The sequence below is a fragment of the Microcaecilia unicolor genome, chromosome 2, assembly GCF_901765095.1.
Source record: "Microcaecilia unicolor chromosome 2, aMicUni1.1, whole genome shotgun sequence".
In the NCBI taxonomy this organism is placed as follows: domain Eukaryota; kingdom Metazoa; phylum Chordata; class Amphibia; order Gymnophiona; family Siphonopidae; genus Microcaecilia; species Microcaecilia unicolor.
The window spans coordinates 13,795,864-13,809,394 of NC_044032.1; positions in this window are offsets into that span (position 1 = coordinate 13,795,864).

The following is a 13,531-nucleotide window of genomic DNA, read 5'->3' on the forward strand; positions in this document are numbered from 1 at the left end:
CCTACTTTAAAGATAAAATAACAAAATTACGCAGCACCCTTCCTCACCACAACACTGACATTGAAAACTTCTTCGACAACCTGGACCTAATCCCAGGTGGATACCCAGCTGACTGAACCTGGTCAACATTCAATCCACTTACCACTGAATCAGTCACATAAGCGACTCAGGTTCGCAAACACCCACTGCAAAACTGGACACATGTCCCAGTCGTCTACTTAAATACGCCCCCAACCGATTCATAGAGGACCTCACATCCTATCTAAACTTCATGTTACAACAAGATTCCTTCCCCAAGGAATACAGCAACATCCTACTTACCCCAATACCTAAAGACACCAAGAAAAAACAAATGACCCCTCCGAAGGGACACACCTTGTAGGGGTGGAGGGGCTTCCGTGTTTCAATGACTCAGAGTGCTATGCTGAAGGGTTACCCATATCAGACAGGCCTCTGAGGAGAAACCAGACAAAGAGTGTCCCAAACTGGAGGATCCAAGATGGCATTGAGGGATGTATATATTAAAACTGACAAAATGGAGTCACAAATATAAAATGGACTCCAGAAGTGCAGCTGGAATAGCTGACACTGAAAATCTGACATTATAATAACCTTTATTAAGAATGTGCTGAGAGTCCTGAGAAAGAAGGGAGTAGAGTAACAGGATGTCTACAGCATGACCATGAGATGAAAGTAAGAACAGAGGTTGGCAAGACATGTGAAACAGGTGTCTGATAGTACTGCAGAAGGGAAAAAAAGGGGAGAGAAAGTTAGACGCCAGAAGGTTTGAGATAAACTAGTAACGAGCTAAATAAAATGCAAGGAATGTGTGATGATGCCAGAATTATGTACATATAAGAAAGGAGACAATTGTATTAGCAAGCAACTTCTTAACAGGCAACTTCATCTCTGTATTGATGAGATTGTTCCTATACTTGCTTCCTATGTAATATTCTTGCATAGCTCTGTCCATCCAAATGACAGTTGAATAAAAAGAAATATTATACAGATTTTTGCTTTCATTTCTTTATTTTATTCTTTATTCTTTTTGGTGAAGATACTCAGTAAAGAGTTTAAACGAGGAGGTTTAAACAGGGAGGAGGTACGTTAGTTGAGTTCCCGTTTTACACCAGAATACCTGAAGAAGTAGGCGCGCTCCCCAGAGAATTGGGGAAGAGAAAAGGCAAAGCCGTGGTGTTGTCCTCCTCGAACACGGCTGGGGTCCCACCACTTCTCAGCCTACTTTGGAGAATTCGGGTCTAACGTCGGGGATATCAGTTCCTGCTTCGGGGAACAGCAAGGCTTTATTGCCAATTTCAGTGGAGAGAGAGTGACTTTGAGTCTTTGAGTCCCCCTGCTGGCACGACCCCTCCAAGACCCGGAAACAGTAACGCTTTGCTATGGAGGTTGATGTGGAAATGCCAAAGTGGGTTAGGATTTTCACGCGACTCGAGGAGGTCCTGGCGCAGCATCGACTCCAGATAATAAACCAACTGGGGATTGGAGAGTGAGCTCTTCCCCCGAAGATATCTGGAGCGGTTTCTGTGGAGGAAATTGGATGCTGGTGAGCCAATAATGTCACAATGGACGTACTATGGGAAGTGCTGCAGAGTGTGAATAACTCTCTTCTTCAGAGGTTTAAATTTTTCAGGAATAAACATGTGAGTTAAAGAATTTATATAATACTTATCTAACAAGTGGAAGTCAAGATATAAAATAGAGACTTTGACTATGGAAATGGTTTCTCCTACGAAAATCAGTTAATTGGTATAGGAGGCGGTGAATTCTTGGCTTTTAAGCAGGAATCATTGCCCTAGTGGGACCTTCCTAGTGCGATTCCCTTGTAAGTGTTTTATTTCCTTATTACTTATTTGTTGAAACCCAAGAAATTACAAGAGTTTGTGGAGTTGAAAGAACCGATGAAGAACCCTCTGCAGCAACTTCCTTTAGTTACCACTGTACGGGCTGCAATTACTGATTAACCTTCCTCCTCAGAAAATGTGAATTGTAAGATTAACCATTTTGAGTTTTTCTCATTTCTTTGAGATTGTTTTGCCTGATCTTGGAGCTCCCAATTGTGGACAATATATAATATATATTGATGAGAGAAAATGTTTTCTTTTTCCTTTATATTAATTTCTGTTTTTCCTTACATTTATATGATAAATGTGAATGTAATTAAGTAAAATGATAAATAAATAAAAACAAAAACAAATGATCTCACCAACTATTGACCAGTTGCGTCTATCCCTCTAGTAGCAAAACTGATGGAGAGCTTGGTGACCAAACAGCTTACGGATTACTTGGACAAGTTCTCAATACTGCACGATTCACAATCAGGATTCTGCTCCCACTATAGCACTGAAACTGTTCTAGTCACTCTCCTGGCCAAATTCAAGCAGGAAATAGCCATAGGTAAAAGCATACTTCTCCAATTTGACATGTCGAGCACATTCGACATGGTAAACCACAACATACTACTGAGATTCCTTGGCCACTTTGGGATTGATGAAAACATACTTAACTGGATCAAGGGTTTTCTAACCACCAGAACATACCAAGTAAAATCAAACTCAAATATCACTACCTACCGTGGAAAGCAGCCTGCGGAGTACCTCAAGGATCACCATTATCCCAATACTCTTCAACATGATGGATGATCCCTAGCAAAGGCCTTGTCCAATCGAGGTCTTAACCCATTCATCTATGCAGATGACGTTACAATCTACATTCCCTTCACACAAGACTTGACAGAAATAACCAATGAAATTAATGATGGCCTCAACATTATGGACTCCTGGGCAAACTCATTCCAATTGAAACTGAACACTGAAAAAACACACCGCCTCATCCTCTCATCACAACAGAACAAGTACAAACCCCTAACTATAAACACCCCAGGACACACACTCCCTACTTCCAGATAGCTTAAAAATACTCGCGTCACACCTCGATCGCAACCCTTACGCTTGAAAAACCAGTAAATACCGGTAATAAGAAAATGTTCTATGCAATGTTGGAAACTCAAACGAATAAAGCCTTTTTCTCCCAGGGAAACTTTTCGAAACCTAATACAATCAATGGTCCTAAGCCATGCCGATTACTGTAGGGAATCTAGACGGATGTAAAGAACAACTCACAAAAAAACTCTAGGACTGCTCAAAATACAGCAGCTAGATTGATAATTTTATTATATTTATTGTATTTGTACCCCACAGATTTTCCACCTTTTTGCAGGCTCGATATATTATGGAAAGCCTTCCGTGGCCTGTCGAGCCTGCTTGAACATACCCTGAGAAGACGACCACGCGACTGAAAGGCCCAGGCCGTGTACATTACAAGTTCCCACTCATCTCCACGAACTGGAACATCACCGGAATACTGTGGGATCCCTTTGCGCTGCAGGCAGATGACCACAATTACTTATAGGAAGGTTTTGATATTGCCTCCAAAGAATCAACAGATGTCCAAAGAACTTAAATCTTTGATCTACCTCCTCATCTAATTTATTAAATCTCCTCTCAACCTGTATTTTGTAATGCTGAGGTTTCTAACCGGTAAATAATTATACTTATCCATGGAGGCGGAGCACTCAGAATTTGGTTCAATGTACTTACAGTTGTGGGTGGCAAAGTTTGCAAAGAAATTATTCTCCCATTGTTACCGTTCTGAGCGCTCCCTGCAGAGCGGGCTGGTTCCCTCCTGGTGCCTCCACCATGCCATGGGCTTCCGTGCTACAGGACCTTTCTCCGCTCGAAATCCTCCTGGCTGCGGGGAGGGGGGGCAGTGCGCTGCACAGGGCTTAAAGAAACCCCGTTACTACTGCCGTCTAACCGCCACCGCGTTAGCTCCGATAGAAGAGAAGAAGTCTGTCTGGGGGTGGACGTCAACCCGAATTGCTCCAGCGTCGGCTGTTGCTGAGGAACCGATCCAGTGCTGGCTGAGGAATTTCCCGCACTTTACCCCTCCGTTTCCCCAGTTTCCAAGGGCCCACGGAGAACCTCACAGCCTAAGTTTGAAGCGAAATTCAAGGTGCGTCCTACGCAATAAACTTAAACGCGGCCATCTTGGATGACGGACCGCCATCCGTACGTGTCTATTTTTATTCTTATTTTGCAATCATTGAATATACTTGAGTGATAATGCTAGTTAGTAGTAGTAGTGATACTACTGATGCACCTAATGCAAAGAATCATATTATTATAGCTCTTGGAATGTTAATGGTCTACGACACCTGATTAAATGGAAAAAAAAATTCTCCTAAATCTTAAAAGGTATGTCCTCAAATCATATTTTTACAGGAAACTCATGTTGCTAATACCAATTTATTTGTTAAAGAAGCCTAAGTGGTTTGCTAGTTCCTATGAGCTCAGCTGAAGGTAGGAAACATGGAGTATCCATTTTGATTCCAAAAAGATATCCCTTTGCAGGTTTTATATCTAGAGGTAGATGTTCATAGCTGATGGCTGATATTGAAGGTATCCTTATATCAGTCCACTATTGCTTCTAGTTTAATACGCACCGAATGCTGACTCTCCTGAGTTTTTTCTTCCTTATGTGAGAAATTACAATTATCGAATCATTACCTATTATCATGGCGGGTCATTTTAATTTACCCTTAGATATTGTATGGATAGATATTTTAGAATAAATTTTCACTGCTAAGGCATCTATAGCCTTGAAATCTATTATTTCTCAATTACAATTGCAAGACCCATGGAGATTACATCATCCTACTGATAAAAATGGTCAGTATTCTCAATGGAAAGGGGAGTTAGTGGGGTCCCCAGGGGTCTGTGCTGGGACCCGCTGCTTTTTAACATAGTATAAATGACCTAGAGATGGAGTAATACTAGTGAGGTAATTAAATTTGCTGATGACACAAAGTTATTCAAAGTCGTTAAATCGCGGGAAGATTGTGAAAATTACAAGAGGACCTTACGAGACTGGGAAACTGGGCGTCTAATGGCAGATGATGTTTAATGTCAGCAAGTGCAAAGTGATGCATGTGGGAAAGAGGAACCCAAATTATATCTCATGCAAGGTTCCACATTAGGAGCAATGGCGTTCCTAGGGGGGGTGCCGCGCGCCGGCCTGTCCTCTGTTGGTCCATGCTTCTCTGCCCCGGAACACCCGGGGGGGGGGGTTTCTTTCACGGGGTGTCCTTTCGCCAGGGGGGGGTGCCGCGCTGCATTGGGGGGGTGGGCACATCGGCGATCCGCCCCGGGTGCCAGCCCCCCCCAGGAACCCTACTGGTTAGGAGTCAAGGACCAAGAAAGGGATCTAGGTGTCATCGTTGATGATACCTTGAAACCTTCTGCTCAGTGTGCTGCTGTGGCTAAGAAAGCAAATAGAATGTTAGGTATTATTAGGAAAGGAATGGAAACAAAAATGAGGATGTTACGATGCCTTTGTATCGCTCCATGGTGTAACCGCCACCTCGAATATTGTGTTCAATTCTGGTCGCCGCATCTCAAAAAAAGATATAGTGGAATTAGAAAAGGTGCAGAGAAGGGTGACGAAAATGATAAAGGGATGGGATGACTTTCCCTATGAGGAAAGCCTAAAACGGCTAGGGCTCTTCAGCTTGGAGAAAAGGCGCTGAGGGGAGATATGATAGAGTTCTATAAAATAATGAGTGCAGTTGAACGGGTAGATGTGAAGCGTCTGTTCACGCTTTCCAAAAATACTAGGACTAGGGGGCATGCGATGAAGCTACAATGTAGTAAATTTAAATGAATTGGAGAAAATGTTTCTTTCCCTCAACATGTAATTAAAGTCTTGAATTCGTTGGCACAGAATGTGGTAAAGGCAGTTAGCTTAGCAGAGCTTAAAAAAGGTTTGGGACGGCTTCCTAAAGGAAAAGTCCATAGACCGTTATTAAATGGACTCGGGGAAAATCCACTATTTCTGGGATAAGCAGTGTAAAATGTTTTGTACATTTTTGGGATCTTGCCGGGTATATGTGACCTGAATTGGCCACTGTTGGAAACAGGATGCTGGACTCAATGGACCTTTGGTCTTTCCCAGTATGGCCATACTTATGTACTTATGTAAAATTACTTTGTTTTCTGCACCCCACAACAGTTTTTCTAAATAGATTATTTTTTAATCTCACAATCTCTAATATCGTTATTGGTCAAATACAACTATTTCTCCTATTATAGCGATGGGTCATGTTCTTGTTTCTCTATCCTTAGAATGGTAATCTCCTCCATCTCCTTTATGGCGCGCTTATCTTGTCATTTACTTGCAGATGATGACATAAAAACTAGACTTCAAAATTTTACACAGAATTTTTTCAATTAAATGATTCTCTAGATATCCCTCTGCTCACTATTTGGGAAGGTTTTAAAGCTGCCTTGCGAGGAGAAATTAATCTCCATCAGTGCTCATAAATATAAAGACGATAATGCTCAAATTGTTTCTCTGGAAAAAATAATTAAAGAACAAGAATTTTTTATTCCGAATGACTTTATATTTGTAGATCATATTTAATATTAGAGTTAAATAAATTGCTCAGAGTTAAAGCAGGGCAAGAATTATTTGATTATCACTCTAAACACTATTCAGGAAAAAAAGCTTGCTTGTTATTTAAAAGGAAAAAAGAAGCAAAGTGCAGATACCTCCTATTCAATCACTGTCTCAAGTTGTGCATTCTTCCCCACAGGACATTTCTCAAGCTTTTCATAGCTTTTATTCTTGCCTTTACCGACCTGAGACTTTTGATCCTGAAATTCCTATACAACACTTTTATCCCCTTTACAAGGTCCTAAGATTGCCGTTTCACATTATGACTTATTACATAAATTGATTGATGATACTGAAGTTTTATAAGCAAAGATTAGGTGGCAACACTGGTAATTGGGAAGCAAAACCAGTGCTGGACAGACTTCTACGGTCTGTGTCTGAATAGATTTGGACCACTGGTCTGACCCAGGTATGGCTCTTCTTATATTCTTATGGATTGGTCACTGTTGGAAAGATAGGAGCCTGATTAACCTTTGCACTGACCCACTAAGGCAATTCTTAGTGGGTCAGTGGAGGAGTGGCCTAGTGGTTAGGGTGGTGGTGGTGGACTTTGTCTTGAGGAACTGAGTTCAATTCCCACTTCAGGCACAGGCAGCTCCTTGTGACTCTGGGCAAGTCACTTAACCCTCCATTGCCCCATGTAAGCCGCATTGAGCCTGCCATGAGTGGGAAAGCGCAGGTACAAATGGAACAAAAATAAAATAGATACTATTGGAGATTCTACATGGAATGTTGCTACTATGGAGATTCTACATGGAATGTTGCTATTCCACTAGCAACATTCCAAGTAGAAGGCTGCGCAGGCTTCTGTTTCTGTACGTGCAAGACGTCAGACTCACAGAAGCAGAAGCCTGCGCCGGCCACATTGGTGATCTGCAAGGGCCGACTTCTACATGGAATGTGGAATAGCAACATTCCATGTAGAATCTCGAATAGTAGCAACAGTGGAGGAGTGGACTAGTGGTTAGGGTGGTGGACTTTGGTCCTGAGGAACTGAGTTCGATTCCCACTTCAGGCACAGGCAGCTCCTTGTGACTCTGGGCAAGTCACTTAACCCTCCATTGCCCCATGTAAGCCGCATTGAGCCTGCCATGAGTGGGAAAGCGCAGGGTACAAATGGAACAAAAATAAAATAGATACTATTGGAGATTCTACATGGAATGTTGCTACTAATTGGAGATTCTACATGGAATGTTGCTATTCCACTAGCAACATTCCATGTAGAAGGCTGCGCAGGCTTCTGTTTCTGTGAGTCTGACGTCCTGCACGTACGTGCAGGACGTCAGACTCGCAGAAGCCTGCGCGGCCACATTGGTGATCTGCAAGGGCCGACTTCTAGTGGAATAGCAACATTCCATGTAGAATCTCAAATAGTAGCAACAGTGGAGGAGTGGCCTAGTGGTTAGGGTGGTGGACTTTGGTCCTGGGGAACTGAGTTTGATTCCCACTTCAGGCACAGGCAGCTCCTTGTGACTCTGGGCACGTCACTTAACCCTCCATTGCCCAATGTATGCCGCATTGAACCTGCCATGAGTGGGAAAGCGCAGGGTACAAATGTACAAAATAAAATAGATACTATTGGAGATTCTACATGGAATGTTGCTATTCCACTAGCAACATTCCATGTAGAAGGCTGCGCAGGCTTCTGTTTCTGTGAGTCTGACGTCCTGCATGTCAGACTCACAGAAGCAGAAGCCTGCGCGGCCACATTGGTGATCAAGGGCCGACTTCTACATGGAATGTTGCTACTATTGGAGATTCTACATGGAATGTTGCTATTCCACTAGCAACATTCCATGTAGAAGGTTGCGAGGCTTCTGTTCTGTACGTGCAAGACGTCAGACTCACAGAAGCAGAAGCCTGCGCGGCCACATTGGTGATCTGCAAGGGCCGACTTCTACATGGAATGTTGCTAGTGGAATAGCAACATTCCACGTAGAATCTCAAATAGTAGCAACAGTGGAGGAGTGGCCTAGTGGTTAGAGTGGTGGACTTTGGTCCTGGGGAACTGGGTTCGATTCCCACTGCAGGCACAGGCAGCTCCTTGTGACTCTGGGCAAGTCACTTAACCCTCCATTGCCCCATGTAAGCCGCATTGAGCCTGCCATGAGTGGGAAAGCGCAGGGTACAATGGAACAAAATAAAATAGATACTATTGGAGATTCTACATGAATGTTGCTACTATTGGAGATTCTACATGGAATGTTGCTATTCCACTAGCAACATTCCAAGTAGAAGGCTGCGCAGGCTTCTGTTCTGTACGTGCAAGACGTCAGACTCACAGAAGCAGAAGCCTGCGCGGCACATTGGTGATCTGCAGGGCCGACTTCTACATGGAATGTTGCTAGTGGAATAGCAACATTCCACGTAGAATCTCAAATAGTAGCAACAGTGGAGGAGTGGCCTAGTGGTTAGAGTGGTGGGACTTGGTCCTGGGGAACTGGGTTCGATTCCCACTTGCAGGCCACAGGCAGCTCCTTGTGACTCTGGGCAAGTCACTTAACCCTCCATTGCCCCATGTAAGCCGCATTGAGTCTGCCATGAGTGGGAAAGCGCAGGGTACAAATGTAACAAAAAAAAATACTAAGGCAATTCTTATATTCTTAAACCAATGTAATGTTATTAATAACACGACTGTCCCGCTTTCAGCCTCCAGTGATTTTTGTGGCCAAGTATTTTGCATTATCCAAAAGTAACCTGTTTTTTTTTTCTTGGGAGTGCGAAAGGTGAGATAAATTACATTTGGCTAGGGTAACATGCACCTGTCAAGATCTGGTCTGTGGAGGACCCCTAGGCGCTGTAAAGGTTAAGGCCTGCCTATACTGACCACAAATGAGACCAGGATTCTTGCAGAGAGAGATGGCTTTGGCAATCTGTTGTATGGAAAATGTATTGTCTTGTTGATTTTCATAGGAAAAAAGTTTTGGATTTTTAAATTTGATTTGTAGAAAAATTGGAAACGAGCACAGACTGGGATTAGAACTGAGACATCGAGATATACAGTAACTTTTACCAGCACGGATTTGTTTTTTTAAATGTTTTTTCCTAAGAAATGAGTTTAATAAACATGGAGGGAAGGCATGCTATGTAGTTAAATTATTGATTAGAACAAGGCTGTTTTATCAACTGAAGTAATGAATAATTTAAGAAGTATTCTGCAAACCTATAAAGAAAAAACATCTGACAACATGATGCCACTTAACTGAGGAGGATTTTAGTATTACATCAGTCCGCAATCACAGCCACAATCAATGTGTCTGCACAACTCAGAGGCAGGGAGTGTCTCTCTCTCTCTCTCTCTCACACCATTCCAGGATCAGAGCCCACTGCAGTCTATCTACAAACCTCAGATGCAGGGAGCATCTCACTCACACACCATTGCCAGTATCAGAGCCCAGTACAGTCTGTCTGCAGAAAGGCGGAGAACTTCTCTCTTACTTATATACTACACCATTAGCTGTATCAGAGCCCAGAGCAGTGTGTGTGCAGACCTCAGAGACAGGGAGCTTCTCTCATGCCATTCCAGTCTCATCTGAAGGAGAGAGTAGGGTTAAATGGTCAGTATTCTCAATGGAGAAGGGTAGTTAGTAGGGTTCCCCAGGGGTCTGTGCTGGGACCGCTGCTTTTTAACATATTTATAAATGATCTAGAGATGGGAGTAACTAGTGAGGTAATTAAATTTGCTGACGACACAAAATTATTCAAAGTTGTTAAATCGCGAGAGGATTGTGAAAAATTACAAGAGGACACGTGCAAAACAACAAAAAAAGACATTCTTGCCACTGCTGATAGTGGACTCATATATCCTATTTACTGTGTGTTATAACCTTTTTTTGTTACTTTCATTTGTTTTCTTCACCATAAAACAATTATTAAATATGTACAAAAACTCAAAAGGAAACAAATGAAATCACTGCTTGTAGACCCCTTAGGGATCAACTTAGGCCATTTTCTGGGCCATCCATAGCGCTTGTGGTGCTGGAGCTGCCCTCGCAAGAGGTGCTACAATGTCTTGCCCTTCCTCCTGGCACAGTTTCTGTCAGTGCCCTGAAGCTTGGTGGCAATGGCCTCCTGCCTTTGGTTAACCCTTTCTGGTTCCCTCTCCAGGGCCTGCAGGATTTGGATGATAAGATGAACCTGCGGGCTGATCCTGGGCCTGCTCTGATGGTCTTGGTGTGTCTCTGTGGCTCATCATGGGCTCCCAGGGGCTATGGCGATACTGGACTTGCCTACCAGAGAAGAGGACTACATGATATTAAGTTCCCATCTGAAAAACATACATAACATTATTAAAATGGACTTGGGGAAAATCCACTGCTTATTTCTGGATAAGCAGCACAAAATGTATTGAACTTTTTGGGATCTTGCCAGGTACTTGAGACGGATTGGTGCTGGGCTTGATGGACCTTTGGTAAGTATCGCCTATGAACGCTTAAAAAATCTGTTTCTCCCTTATACCCTATAAAAAAAGTGTATAAGGACGTGCTGATGTGTTTTCTCAGGACAATCACTGATTCCAAGGTCTTCAAAAATTGTCCAGGCATTTAATCACAGCACATCTATATTATTATGAAATGATGCCTCCGAGTTCTACTCTTTATAGTGTTACTTCTGTGCAAGAAAAGCTGATTTATATCATTGAAACTGATCAGCTTTCACTTTGCTTATACAGTTGAAAAACAGGTCTCGACATGGTCCACGTTTCGCCGAGGCTGTTTTCAAGATAACCACCAGTTAAGCTTTTGAAATTGAAATCATGTGAAAGCGTCTCGGAAAACAAAAACAGAAAACTTAAGGTTCTTCTAAATTTTTTAAAATCATTTTATTGATCAGCAATCAAACAACAGGATATTTATGCAAATACATAATCGAAATACAGGTTATTAGTATCCTGACCATCATATGTCTTTACACCACCATTGTGTCAACTTTTTATTTTCTCCCCCTCCCTCCCTCCCTTATGTACCTATCCACCCTCTCCCACCCTATCCACCCTCTCCCCCTCCCTATTACATGTCAGGATAGGTCCGGTCTTCTTTATGAGTTCAATATTCTACTGCGTGACGTTTATTGTTTATTTATTTACTAGACCGTCACTTATTACAAAATGTAAATCAGAACGGTTTACAATATAATATCCAGTAGCAAATGCACTCTGATTATATCTCAATATTGTTGATTTAATACAAAACATATATAACATAAAAACTAATAACAAACACTGAAGTGCTTAAACATATCTTCACCTTTCCCTGCACATACATACACCATAATATAAATATTTATAACTCCCTATACAAGATGTCATTGGGTAAACATATGTCTAAATCTTTTTGTCCTTTTTATCTGTTCAATCCTTTATAGCGGTGCGCTTTTTCCTCTCTCAGCACCTGGTTATAGCACGTGTACCCGAGACAACCAGAAATCAAGGCTTTGTCATCGCAAAGCAAGATCACTCCTCCATATTTCGGATATAAATGTTCTCAATCTGTTCACAATTCAGGTCTTATCATGCTGGGCTTTGTGTCTTGGTCAAGGGAGACAAACATTATCCCAATCTAAGGTGAAACAAATCAAGGGCTTTAATATCAGCGTTCCTCAAAGTGAGTCCGCATTTCGGTGATCCTTCATCAGGAGGAACTTACTCTTGAACCCTACAAAATCAACACGTGTTTCTTTCACTTCCCAATCATATAAACCAGTGTCAAAACAATCCTTAATGCTTATATACTCAATATATTATATTAAGTTGATTATGCATAGTAATGGCTACTCACCCTCAGGGCTCCTTGTCCAAGCGAGGCGTCCCAAGCACCGCCTCCAGCTATGATTACCCAATCATGCAAGAGAGCACGTTAAATACACTGCTGTCTCCTCCCCTCGTTCTAAACTCAGCCTATAACCATTCGACCTTGAGGTTACGCCCCCTCAGGGCTACCGTACCCCAATATAAATGAACCTTTGTTACAAATTAAACAACTGGGTACTGACGTCTCCTGCTCTATGAGGAGCCTCCATCTGAGTCAACACTACACACTGAAGATCAGCCAAGGAATGACCCACCTCCATCCAATGGGCCACTAATGTCGCCTCTTTTTCACACAGCCTTAAATTGCTGGTATGCTCAGCGAGTCTATTCCTTAGCTGCCTCCCTAGTGTGTCCAATATAGTAAAGGCCGCATGGGCAAAACACACAATATATCACGCGTGCACTCCTACATGTGGTATGATGTTTAAAATAAAACCTCTGAGTAGAGCCAGGAATCGCTATCCATTTAACATTCACTGAATACTTACAAAACTACACCTCCGCAGGGACCATGACTACCATCATATTCATAGGTACTAGATCTTTTCAAAAGTTCCCCTAGATTGGCTTCCTGGCGGTAGGCTATTTTGGGATGCTGGCTGAACACAGGATGCACAGACAACACTCGCCAGTGCTTATGAATTAAATGTCCCACATTGGGTGCGTGACACGAAACAGTAATACACATGCCAACCAGATTTTCCCAATAGCAGCACATCTTTGAGAAATAGCCATGTCCGATTGGCATGTAGCGCCCTCCCATATGCCCGCTTAACGACCTTTCTTGGGTAGCCTCTAGACAAAACCCAATCCATCATATCTCTAGATTGTTTCTTAAATTCTGTAATGGTGGAACACAGACGCCTCAATCTAAGGAATTGACCGACAGGAATACCGGTTGCGCAAAGCGCGATGATGGTAACTAGAGAGTAATGTAAAAGGGTATTTTTGTCGGTCTGTTTCCTAAAAATGGTGGTTTCGAATCCCACATTTTCTGTCTTAATAATTCAAATGCTCTAAAAAGTCAATTTGCTTTTTTTCTATTCTAGATGTAAATTTGATGTGTGGATCGGCATTACTGAGGCCATCCAAGAACTGGACCAAACTATTCTCTGGACCCTGCCAGAACATGATGATGTCATCAATATATCTCTTCCACATTACTACCTGTTTAAAATGTGGAGCGGTATG